The sequence below is a fragment of the Amblyomma mixtum genome, chromosome 3 (genome assembly GCF_055824585.1).
Source record: "Amblyomma mixtum isolate Tamu chromosome 3, ASM5582458v1, whole genome shotgun sequence".
Taxonomy (NCBI): Eukaryota; Metazoa; Arthropoda; class Arachnida; order Ixodida; family Ixodidae; genus Amblyomma; species Amblyomma mixtum.
Window position 1 is genome coordinate 19,191,737 of NC_143014.1, and position 13,413 is coordinate 19,205,149.

At 48.2% G+C, this 13,413-nt stretch overlaps 1 pseudogene; it reads right to left on the reverse strand.

Moving 5' to 3' along the window:
• Positions 1 to 4,867: 4,867 nt before the first annotated feature.
• On the reverse strand, positions 4,868 to 10,177 carry LOC149349378 (uncharacterized; annotated as a pseudogene).
• Positions 10,178 to 13,413: the final 3,236 nt, after the last annotated feature.

The window sequence follows — 13,413 nt, forward strand, 5'->3', positions numbered from 1 at the left end:
CCGCGGATGAAACGAGGTCGCATCCGTAGCATGGGCGAGCTTGCGCGCATAATTTCTAGGCTTCTCTTACCCCGCTTTGTTTTGGGGGACCTCCCTGCTTTCTTTAATCCTTCTTTATCGAAGTGCCTGAGCAAACAAACACAGGCGCCGACCGCCGCTCGACGTGCAATACGGAAGGCAAAGCTGCGCGTTCAGCCCACGCATTCCAGTGGGCAAGGAATTATGATCAAACTGTTGTGTCATGTGGCTGCACGTTTGCATCTGGCAAAAAGTCTGGCATTTGAGACGGCATGTAGCGCCTACAGAAGGCCCCCATCCACTGTAACGCTGTCAACCGATATTTTCTTTGCGTCTTGTAGGAATATGAAGGCATATGGCGGAATAATCCAGTAATCTCAGAGGCTCATAGCCCTCACACGCGCTAGACGTATATTACTCGAGCGCACAAGACTAAACAGCATCAGACTGCCCCAGGATATCGCTGTTTGGTTATGGCGCAAGGGCGTTACCCAAGGAAGATCGTGGCAGCTATACCTGAGCAATAAACTTAGCTTGCTGCTTACACTGCGTACACTAACTGTAACGTCCCAATTGTGCCGGTAACTAAAATACTGCTGTAAGACGCATGTATATTTTATTCTGCCTTCGCAATAACGCGGGTGGATTTATTGCTACTTGAGTTGTTTATTCACAGCGGTGATTTTTACTTTTTGCTAATGAGGCACGCGTTTCCACATCTACGCATTGTTATAATCTCCTGCAAAGTAAATCCGCGGACCAGCCCTCCCTATCACGTCCTTGTGAGCAAAATGCAGAGAGCGCTTCAAAACGTCGGCATAAAACAGAACTCGAAACTTCTACTTGCTGGCGTCTTCCACACGTAAAAGTTCTCGGCAAGGTATTAGGTTTGAACGCTGCTGCTAGGTCTCGGAACGGAATGAACGAAAGAGCAACTCGTGCCTTCAATCATTTTCATACAGGGAACGTCCCTTTGCGCTCGGCCAATAGTTTGGTAATTTCCTTACGGAGACGTCGAAAGAAAAACGTTGCGCTCACGAGCAATGGACTGTGGACGACTGGCGACAAGTCATGTTCTCTGACGAATCAAGTTTCTCCAGATGGTATCAACAACGGCGTATTTGACGTCCATACAACTGAAGGTATAGACGAGAACGATTCTTCTGTGTCAAGTGAGTAGCACGCCGTTTTAAAGCTCAGTAAGCAGCGCGCAAGTAAAAGTAAGATAAATTAAACTGTGTTTCTTCGGCTATTACTCTCGCAGCAGTTATTTAAGATATGTAAGCCGTAAAGTGCTTGAATTATCTTTGTGCCTTGTTCATCAAGGTTTCAATTTAAATGCTTTTTGAATTATATATTGCGTGGGAGCTGATTATCGCCAAATGTTCTTACGCACATCTATTTATTTATTTATTTCGTGTACCCTCAGGGCCAGAGGCATTATAGAGGGGAGTGGTTACAAAAATTTAAGAAAAAAAATGTACAGTGCAGCAAACTAATTAGTAATACAAAAATGATTGCTCCTAGTTATACATTATTAGCTGTTGGGTTCTTGGTGTGCTGGTTAATAGTATATAATACACAAAATACAGCGCAGCAATACAGTGAAAAACAAAAAAACGCTCGTACAAAAAACAACAAGAATATAGAATTAAAAAAAAAGATGATGCTCATACTTATACAAAGTTTTCTAATGCTGTTTTGAAGCGTTGGTTGTCAGTAATGGTAGCGGTAGATGCAGGAAGGTGATTCCACTCAGCAGCTGTGCGCGGAAGAAATGACTGAAACATGGCATTGGTTTTGCAAAATGGAATTCCGACTTTGTTGTTGTGATCTAGCCTTGATGAAATGTATTGGGGAGGGGAGATCAGTTCGTGGCAAAGTGAAGGATGATAAAATATCTTGTGAAAAAGTGAGAGTCTAAGGGCTTTACGGCGAGATGCTAAAGATGGCAGGCTGAGATTTAATTTCATTGCAGAGATGCTGGCAGTTCGGTTATAATTACATACAATAAAACGAGCAGAATTATTCTGGACCATTTCTAATGAGTGAATTAGGTTTTGTTGAAAGGGATCCCACACTGCTGCAGCATACTCTAACTTTGAGCGGACCAGTGTCTTATATAGAAGTAGTTTTAGGGAAGAAGGTGCCTTAGAGAAATTACGTTTTAGATATCCCAGCATGCGATTAGCGTTATTAATTACGTAAGAAGTGTGAATGGACCAAGTGAGGTTGCTAGTAATATGGATACCAAGATATTTGCAAGAAGAAACAGGATCTAGAGGGACATTATTAAGGTTATAGGAAGGTAGCTGGCCGGATGTTCTTGATACACGCAGAAATTTACATTTTTTGATGTTTAATTCCATTGACCTTGATTGGCACCAAATACAGATAGCGTTAAGGTCTGATTGAAGAGAAGATATGTCATCGTCGCAAATTATTTCCCTGTAGATGACGCAATCATATGCGAATAAATGAATGTTAGAGGAAACACAAGAGGGTAGATCATTAATGTAAATTAAAAAAAGTAGAGGACCAAGTACCGACCCTTGAGGTACGCCGGACTGTACTTTACTTGGCTGCGAGGTTGAGTCATTAGCAGAAACAAATTGCGAACGGTTAAAAAGAAAGCATTCGATCCAAGCAAGCAGTTTGGGATCAATGTTAAGTTGATGTAACTTAAACATTAGAAGGTTATGGCATACTTTATCAAATGCTTTCGAGAAATCTACAAATATACAGTTGGCAAGTGAACAGCGGTCAAGGATGACGTTTAACTGATGCGTGAATGATACGTGCCCGAATTCTTGACGCAAGTAGTCAGCAGCGGTCGTTGTTGAGTGAACATCTGGGGAGCTATCAACGCAGAAGGCCTCGGCACTCTCCTTACACTGTCATCAGATTTCAACGGAGCCATCTAGTGCGCCCTGCTCGATCACTGTATGCGTTGGACGGGCCTTTTAACGATGATGTTCTCTTCCTGCAGCAAGACTACAGCCCCGTTCACTCTGCATGAGCAGTGAAAGCCTCGCTGGAAGAACGGGGGGTGCAGCTGCTGCAATGGACGCCAAAAAGCGCCGATGTGCACATAATTGCGAACGTTTCGGAACGTTGACCAGTAATCTAGCCCGTGTCAGCTAGAGCATGAGTCGTGATCACCTTAGCGAGGCTGGACAATGAGGTGTGGGACAACTTTCGAAACTGACCGGGATACGTCCACTTTCTTCCAGTCTTTTACTCGGCACATAGCCGATGTCATCAACCTGAGCGAGAGCTTCAGCTGTTATTAAACCTTGCGTTTGCATAAAAAGAGGCTTTTGGAAGCTTTTTTAAAATTTTCTCCACCCTGTGGCCCCTTTCTCCCTGTGTGTTTGCAAACATATAATCGATCGCTGACGACTCAAGTAGAGACAGCATTGCTTTCTATGAAAACAAGCTTAAGTTAAATTGTTTACTCCTGTATAAGAAAGCCAATTGGTTTTGAAGAAAGTGCTCTTCAACTAGTTCACTTTCCTATGCCGTTAAGGATCTTCATAATTTTGTATCCCCCGCCGCGGTCGCTCAGTGGTAATGGCGCCTGGCTGCTGACCCGAAAGACGCTAGTTCGATCCCGGCCGCGGCGGCTGAATTTCGATCAAGACGAAATTCTAGAGGCCCGTGTACTGTGCGATGTGAGTGCACGTTAAAGAACCCCAGATGGTTAAAGAACCCCAGAGCCCTTCACTACGGCGCCCCTCATAGCCTGAGTTGCTTTGGGACGTTAAACCCCAATAAACCAAACCAAACATTTTTGTATCATAAAGATAACGCGGCCAATACATGCACGCTACTCTTTTTTTCATGCGTCCCCTTGCATAAATTTTTACTGCGCTTGCTAAACCGATTCACGATCATTTATACTCCATTGCGCGACAAACTTACCGCCTAGTGAAGAAGCGCCAACCACGGCGGTCACGCAGACTCAAAATGGTGCCACTCGGGAGGAAGCTGAAAGCGCACGCCGGCGAAGGCCGACTTTTCTGCACAATGCGGGCAACCAATAAACTCTTCCAAGGGGCATTCAAAGCGCTCCTGGCGAGCAGTGATGGTAGAAGCGCGGCTTCTCTCATGCCGGCGACAAGGCGAGCATCTTGTTATCGGTATGGGCGAATCGAATGTGCAGACGCCCGCTTACTCTCCGCTGAGCGTCTGCTGATAGAGTGCGCTAGCATGCAGTTTTGGCCAGTGTGGCCACCACGCGCGTGCTCTGTTCTACTTTTGGTGCGCCTGCACAGGGATACCAACACTGAACAACAATATGGATCTCTGAAACATGTTTATGCATTATGGGGCTTAACCTCCCAGAGTAACTCGGGCTGTTGGGGACGCCGTAGCGGAGGGCTGCGGATTAATTTGACCACCTGGGGTTTTTCAAGGTGCGCTCACAATACTGAGTACACGGGCCTCTAGCATGCCCCCTCCATCGGGCCGCCGAGGCAGGAATCGAACGCGTGTCATTCAGGCTAGCAGCCGAGCACCATAACCACTGAGCAACTGCGACGGCTTTAGAAACGTCAATCGAATGAATCTGCTTTACTTGGTATAAAAGGAACACTCATCCAGAACTTAGAAAATGGGACCTACACATTGTGCGTGCTCTTAGACGTAAAATTAGCTTTCGATTCTGTCACGGATCTCCCCACGAACACTCGGGCCGAAAGAATGGACAAGGCGACAGGTGTACCCACACAGACGCACATTTAATACAACCTACGCGACACAAACACTAGCACAGAAAAATAATAAAACTAACACAAAACACAAGCTACCAATACACACAGCCCGAGGAACACCCAGTCTACTACCGTTAGGCGTTGGGGCTCACGGTTCGGTGCTGCTGATGCGTTACATGGGTCCAGTCATTGGCATCTAGGTAGCCGGCGTCGCTGGCGGCGTCGTTAGCTGCGTCGTACAAGCTCCAGGTCCGAGTGCCCGTGGAGGTGATGTTGGCGTGGAGGGCACCACCCGGATGGGGGGCAACAGCGCTGGAGGCACCCCTGGCCGTAGCAAGTGGTTGCGTCAGCCGTTGACTCCCCGGAACGAGCTGAAGGACGGCAGGAAGGCTACGGTGCGGCGCCGTAGAACTCGAGATCACCGGAGCAGTAGCCGGCGTTGCTCTCTTCCAGCCGAGGCGTCCCTGACCCACCGGAACCTCCGCTTCTCTGTTCTTCTCCTCCGTGCCACGCTATCCCTTGCGCTTTTATATCCTAGTCGTTGGTACGCGTCATCCTTGTCTTCGTCGACATCGTCTACTCTTCTCCACCAATCAACTCTTCCAACCTCACCGAATACTTCTTCCTCTTCTTTATTCTTAGATTCATACAGGTCATGCTTATCGTATCGTCATCCTCTTCGTCTTCTCCAGATTTTTAGTTCATACTTCTATTTCCAATTTCCTAATATATGTGACAAGGGTCCCCTCTCTCAAGAGTTTTTGCATGAAAAACTGCTCACATCATCATCCTCTTCAAGCGTTAAAGCGCACCGGCTATCTTCCGTGGCGGTTCTGGACCCAGCACACAACACACCGTAGATGTCAAGCACACACCTGAAGTACACCACTGACACAGCACACCAAATTGTATTTACATAACGTTGGCACACAACTGGCGCTGTCCGTACGGTGTCCATGATAAACGTGTCAATGTCCACAACACACCCCCTTTTATAAGCACACAACAACAACAACAAAAACAAAAACAACAAAAATATACATCTCATAGATAACTAAAGCTGTTTAGTTGGCTCTACTCATGAAGTCCGCTCCAACGTTATCTCTGCCTTTAATATATTCCATCTGAAACGAGTATTCTTGCAAGGCCAAACTCCATCTCATGACTTTACTATTGTTCATTTTGGCCTTGGTTAAAAGCGGCTGATGATCCGTTTGAATTCTGAAATGTCTCCCTTAAAGATAAATGTGAAATTTCTTTACTGCCCGTACCACTGCCAAGCATTCCTTTTCAACACTTCACTAGCGTTCACTAGCCGATAATCTTTTACTGGCAAAAAAATACCGGATGTAGCATGCGATTCTCTTCTTGCGAAAGTACGGCTCTTAATGCTCTGTCTGATGCATCAGTTCGAATAACAAATTCTTTATCGAAATTCGGAGCAAGCAGAACGGGCGGCTTTCTTATATGCCATTTTAACATCACGAATACGTTCTCATGTTCAGCAGTCCAATTCAGCTTATTGCTTGTTCCCTTCTTAGTGAGTTCGACAAGCAGATCGGCTATGTGAGCATAATCTGGAGTAAAGTCCCTGTAGTATCCCGTTAAACCCAAGAACGACTGTACTTGTTTCTTGGTCGTCGGTGTCTGGGCTTGCTGGATTTTGACCAAGATGTCTTTTGTAGCGATGCGGCCCATCCCCAGCTTGTGTCCGAGAAAAGAAATGGCTTCAAAGCCCACCTCACATTTTGAAGGTTTTATGGTCAACCTGGCTTGCTGAATTCTGTTAAATAGTTTTTCCAGCGTAATTACGTGCTCTTAAAAGTATCTGTTGCACAAAGATGTCATCCATATAGTGTTCTACATTTTGGAGCCCATCCAAGACCTTTCTCATCAGCTTCGTGAATATTGCGGATGCTGTCTTCAAACCAAAAGGTATGAATTTAAACTGAAATAAACCCGCCGATCAAGAAAAGGCAGTCTTCACTTTCGACGAATCTTGCATTGGTATTTGCCAATACCCTATAGCTAAATCAAATTTAGAAAAAAAAATTTTGTGAGCTACCTTAGCGAACACCACGTCCGCTCTTGGTATAGGTTCCGCATCGGGTACTATGATGTTATTTAGCCGACGAAAATCTACAGACAATCGGTTATTACCATCGGGCTCGGGATTTTTGACAACCACGAGAGGCGCATTGTATGATGACGACATCAATCACACCAAGTTCCAACATCTCCCGCACCTCATTTTCAGTTGATTCTTAAACTACTAAAGCTAGTGGGTATTGTTTCACACTGATTGGTCTATCTGTAGAGAGATATAATTTGCCACATATGACATCAGTTTTGCCCGGCACACCCGAAAACACATCCGCCTTGCTTTGGAGTAGAGCCCTTATCTGTGATCTTCTGTCTGCATTCAAATTGGGGTTTATTAGTACCATATCTCATCCCACACTTTTCTTCCCACTGCACTTGGGCGCCTCGGCAACATCATTTGCCTCCACTGCCCCTGGCGAGCGTGCTACCTTGGGAGCGTACCGTACGAGGACTCTTTCTTCGTATTTCTTCAACATATTTCCACCGAAAACCTCCTTGGTGTTATTTGTCAATAATTCATAATCCATGTCATTTTTCTTTTGCGTCACAAAGTAAGGGCCCTTCCATTGCATCAGTAACCTATTATGATCCATGGGTAGCAGGATGAGAACCCTGTCGCCGGGATTGAGATTTTTGTGAGCGGCTTTCTTGTCATAGTAGCCTTTATAGCGTTCGCGCGCCCTTTCCAGGCCTTGATGTGCAAGCCTGCATGTGTCCTCCAACTTGTGCCGCAACTCAAGAACGCATGTGTATGTTGTCCTCAGATCTGACACCATACAACATCTCGAAGGGCGAGAAACCAAGACTAATTTGCGGTACTTCGCGGTAAGTGAACAAAAGAGCAGGCAGGTATCCATCCCAATCACTAGGTCTCTCCTGGCACATTTTTCTGATCATATTCTTGAGGGTGCCATTGAACCGCTCTAAAAGCCCATTACACATGGGATGTTATGGCATTGCTAGTAACTGCCTCACCGACGAAAGGTGGTTAACCTCCTTCATTAGTTCCGATGTGAAGTTCGAGCCCCGATCCCTCAAGATTTCCCTCGGGAACCCATAACGCGAGAACATCTTCACAAGACCCTCCGCCACTCGGATACTGTCAACAGCCTTCAATGGAATAGTGTCAGGATAACGAGTGGCCACGTCGACCAGGGTAAGCACATATCTATTGCCTCTGGCGGATACTGGAGAGATTGGCCCCAGTATGTCAATAGCCACTCTTTGAAACGGGAAGTCAATGGCTGGCATCTTGCCCAGAGGCACGGGAGCAACTCTTCCGTTCGAAACTGTGCGCTGGCACACGTCACACGAGCGAACAACGCGTTCGACGTCACTCTGGACACCTGGCCAGAACTCCTCGGTAATTCTAGCCACCGTTTTTTGAACGCCCTGGTGTCCTGCCATAATGGCGTCATGTCCTAAGTGTAACACTGTCTCTCGCATATAATTCGGCAACACCAGCTGTTGGACCCGCCTTCCCGAGCTAAATACGCATTCCCTCTGCAGGGGAACGTTTACCAATTGATATTCGAATGACGTACTACTCCTCTTTCTTTTCACCTTTTCCCCAACTCTTTCGAAGCAGGCTTTCAAGCTCGGGTCTTCTCTCTGCCTAATTACAATTTCGCCCGGTGTTACACTCAGACACATCGTAGCAGGAGCAGAGAGCGGACGCTGCGTTGCTCGAGCTGCCACTTCAGCTCTTGTCTACACTGCCGACGAGAAACTGACTGCCCCATCACCCGCCTGAGCTGTCGCGGGCTTTTCCTCCTTTGGGCGTTCCTCAACGTCGAGCATCCTCCACTCGTGATCGGGGTCCTCAACACTCAAGATCAGATCGTAAATCGGTTGTTCTACGCCTTTTGCCATTACCTGTCCAGTATAATATAGCGTGTACACTAGAATCCTGGCTTCGGGAAGGTACCTGATAGTGCTGTCTACAAGAGTGACGGCCGACGCCTCCCCTGTAGTTCCTCGTCCTTAACCAGGCTTCTCCGAACCAAAACAGCATTGGCTCCGCTGTCTCTAAGCACCAATATAGAACGGTCCCCTATCTGTCCAACCACCACCAGCATTACTGCTTTCGATTTGGCTGTTGCACTCACCGCCTCATTTTCCAGCGGCGTTTGCTCTCCTTTTAGCTGTGGAACTTTGGGTGATGTGACAAGCTCTGCCCGAGAGTCGACAACGCATGCAGCTCGGTCCTGCGTTCTATATCGGCATTCATCCTCAGTATGCCCTCTCCTCATACAACCTTGACACACAGCCTGTGTCTTTTGGGCAACACTACTAGTCCGACAGTCAACTGCACGGTGTCCCGCCTTGCCACAGATGAAACATCTGACTGGCGCCTTAGAAGCACCGCTATAGGCTCTCGGTTTTGTCGCATCTGTCTCTACGACCTTATGAGTTTCTTCCTTTGCCTTACTCATATTTCTCAGGCCTTGAGCCTCCAGGAATTGGTGTGCAGTGTCGGAAAACTTTTCCAATGAATTTAACTTTCTTTCTTTCAAAAATAGCGCTAGCTTCGGACTGCAAAATATTAAAAACTGCTCTGTGACCAGCTTATCACAAACCCCTTCAAAACTCTTTTCGATGTCATACATATCAAGCCACCTGTCGAAATAGTTGGACAGTCTGCATGAAAATTGCTTAGCTGTTTCAGAATCCTCGGGCTTCGCGGTGCGAAATCTCTCGCGAAAACCCTCTGCCGTAAGCCAGAATCTTTGGAGGAGCGCCTTCTTGACTTTCTCGTAGTCCATGCAATGAGCAGCCGGCATCCTCCCAAACACATTCAGCGCCTCCCGTACTTAACACATGCTTGACGCCGTGGCCCATTCACTGGGCTCCCAGCCTTGCCCCAAAGCTATCCGATTGAATCATTGCAGATATGCGTAAAAATCATCTCTTGTCATCAAAAGGAGCCATCAGCTTTCTTGGACAAGCTCTGGCCGGTCTAGGAGATTCCGCACCCGCTAAGGAACGCTGATCATCTCCCTTGATCTCCTCATATCCTCCCGTGAAATGCGCCTGCTTCCACAAAAGAAACTCCTCCCGTTCAATCCTTCTTTTCTCCCGTTCTTTCTCCTCTCTAGCACACGCTTCCTCCTCTTTGGCACGAGCTGCTTGTCTTTCCTCCTCCTCTTGGCAGGCGCTGCTCGGCGTATGTCGTGTTCCTCTGCCGCTTTCTCGCGTTCCTCCTCTGCTCAGGCATCTTCACGCGCCTGTGCTCTTTCCCCTCTCTGCCTCTTTGCCTCCTCGTCATAGAGACGCATCACCTCTTCTTTGCTTAAACCTAGCTTGAGAGCCAGTTCTAACGTTTTTGCCAACTCCATACTTTCTGCCGTCGAGAGATCGGAAAGATCCGAGATAAAACAAAAAGAAACCAGGAAATGAATCCTGGCACAGGATCGCCACTTAACTTTGTCATGGATCGCCCCGAGAACACTCGGGCCGAAAGAATGGACTAGGCGACAGGTGTACCCACACAGACGCACATTTAATACACCCTACGCGACACAAACACTAGCAAAAAAACTAACAAAACTAACCCAAAACACAGGCTACCAATACACACGGGCCGGGAACACCCAATCTACTAGCATTTGGCGTTCGTGCTCACGGTTCGGTGTTGCTGATGCGTTGGATGGGTCCAGCCAGTGGCATCTAAGTAGCCGGCGTCCAGGTGGCGTTCGATGTGCTCAGGCTGGCGTCGCTGGCGGCGTCGTTGGCTGCGTCGTACGAGCTCCCGGTCCAAGTGCCCGTGGAGGCGACGCTGGTGATGTTGGCGTGGAGGGCACCACCTGGATGGGGGTCAACAGCACTGGCTGAACCCCTGGCCGTAGCAGGTGATTGCGTCAGCCGTTGACTCCCCGGAACGGGCTCAGGAACGGCAGGAAGTCTACGGTGAGGTGCAGTTGAACTCGAGATCGCCGGAGCACTAGCCAGCGTTGCTCGCTTCCAGCCGAGGCCTACCTGACCCGCCGGAACCTCCGCTTCTCTGTTCTTCCCACTGTCGACGAATACTACACGCAGCAAAAATGAGACAGCTGATTTACCACCACCACACCCATCCTTGAAGCTCCGTGAAGCTCGCATTCTTCGCCGAATGGAGTTTAATCTCCTACGTACACCAGCCAAACTTTATCTGTACCGGCACACTTCCACACCTCAGTGCCCAAACTGTCCACAGACAAATGCAGACATAGAACACTGCCTTACACAGTGCCACGTAGCCTTCCAGTCCCCCGCCTATCCTTTCCCGCCCCCCCCCCCCCCCCCGTGGCCCATATGGCTTGCCTCCTGGGACCTGAACCTGCAACGCGCCCTCGTCACCTTGGCCCAGGACCTATTGAACGCCTAACATAAAGGCTGTTAATAAAAAGTGTCACACCACCACCACCGCCCCGGTGCCACGCTATCCCTCGCGCTTTTACAGCCTTGTCGTGGTACACGTCATCTTTGTCTTCGTCGTCATCGTCTACTCTTCTCCACCAATCAACTCTTCCCACTTCACAAAATACTTCTTCTTCATCTTCTTTATTATTTATTAATATGTCACGCTCATCGTCATCCTCTTCGTCTTCTCCAGATTTTAGTTCGTACTTCTATTTACAATTTCCTAATATATGTGACATATTCCATTAAACCTTCTTATTAACATGCCTCCGCACTATAGAATATGAGCCATTTGGTTCAATTGAGCTGGAAACCTATCCCTCGTAGCTTTCTCAGTAAGTCGCTGGTAACAATATTAAATCTGAATTAGAATATATAAAATATGAAGTACAGCAAGGCTCCATTTTGGGTCCTACGCTATTTCTTCTTTTGATTAATGATACTCTGTCTGCAGCAGGCACTGCAGAAATGGTCCTTTATGCGTGCACCAGCGCTCTCTTTTCTGCTCGCCATTTGTTAGTTGCTATTACTGCTACAAACGTGTGGGTCAAGAATCTGTCTCAATAGCTTGCGACCTATTAACTTTCGCTCGCTGTTAATTCAGCATCGTGCGCGGACATTCCTGCAGGCTAGTTGGTGCAAATGTGGCCAGATTCCTAGCCCAGAAAGACGAGGACAAACAAATGATGTGAACAGTATACACAGCACTGTGTCCTGTCCATTTTGTTTCTTTTTCCTTTTCTGCCCTAGAAATCGGGTTAATGAATCGAAATATGTCATATTCTTTTCTAGAAACACAGATTTTTCGTATTAATCCGATGAAGGCTGCCGTGGTGGCTAAGTGGTTACGGCTCTCCGCTGCTGATCCGAAAGACGCGGGTTCGAGCAATTTCTTTGAAGGCGAAATTCTGGAGGCCCAGGTACTGTGCGATATCAGTGCACGTTAAAGATCCCCAGGTGGTCGAAATTTCCGGAGCCCTTCACTACGGCGTCTCTCATAGTCTGAGTCGCTTTGGGATGTTAAACCCCTACAAACCTTAAACCAAACCTATTAATCCCATAAATTTTCAGTCTCCAGCTTTGGAGCGTATTACCGAAATAAAATACTTCGATGTACAATTCCACGTAAGTCTTGTTTAGAAACCGCATATTCTACTTCTATAGCGTACTTCAACAAAATATTTTGGGATGCTGAACCGGTTTCGTTCATTTATACCAATAAGAGTAAAACACTTCTCCCATAGCGGGCGCGCATGATCGCTGTTAAGCTAACCGCGGTTTTCGCTAACTGCGATTACTGCTCTTAACAATAACGCAGCTAACAACAGTTATCGCGAGCCGACCTTGGCGACCGCGGTTCGCATCGCTAACAGAGAAGATGGCAGCGTCTGTGGCCGGAAAGTGCGCGTAAGCGTCCGGGTGCACGAGCTGGCCCGCTTCAACCATGAACGTTTTCCTAACTAAACCTTGTTTCAAAAGCAACAGATCAAAAGGGGCAGCGTGCCGTCCGACGGCGCAGCAGCAGCGCAGCACCTTCCCACGGTGCTCAGGCTACGCATTGTAGCGCCGTACTGTCGGAAAAGGTGCCGGATCGTTGCCGACATTTTAGCAACGCTCGCAGCATCGTATTCCGCGAACTTACGGCAAGGGCGCTTCCCGCGAGAGCGGCAGACGACGGCGCTGTGCTGGGCTACTTCCTAGTCATCGCTGGGCCTAATTTGTTTCGCATCGAAGCCAAATGTGACTGTACTTTTGAATTGGGGGGGAAATCCGACTGTGCGGCCTGCCCGTGCCCCCCCGCCACCGGATACGGGCCGGTGTAGTTTCGGCTACTAGGCTTTGTTCCGGTGCAACGCCAGCGGTCGGATGGGACGGCCGGGACCCATCCTCTGGGGATGCAAAACCCCATGGGAGTGGCAGCGACTCCCAGGCAACTGTGAGGGCCAGTCGCGCGCCTGAGGTCCGATGCCTGAGCGGAGGCAGGCCTGGGTTTATACTCAGGTTGGACCCACGAAATCCGGCCCGGAAGGCATGTCAAAAGGAGCGAAAGTACTGAAACATGCTACTTCCCTCCACACGCGGGGGCGTGCAAGTCTGGCTACCGACGCGCCGGTTTCTGGTTCCGGAGAGACCAGGTGCGCGCGGGGGTTCACAGTAGCCAGGCACTGAAGCGACA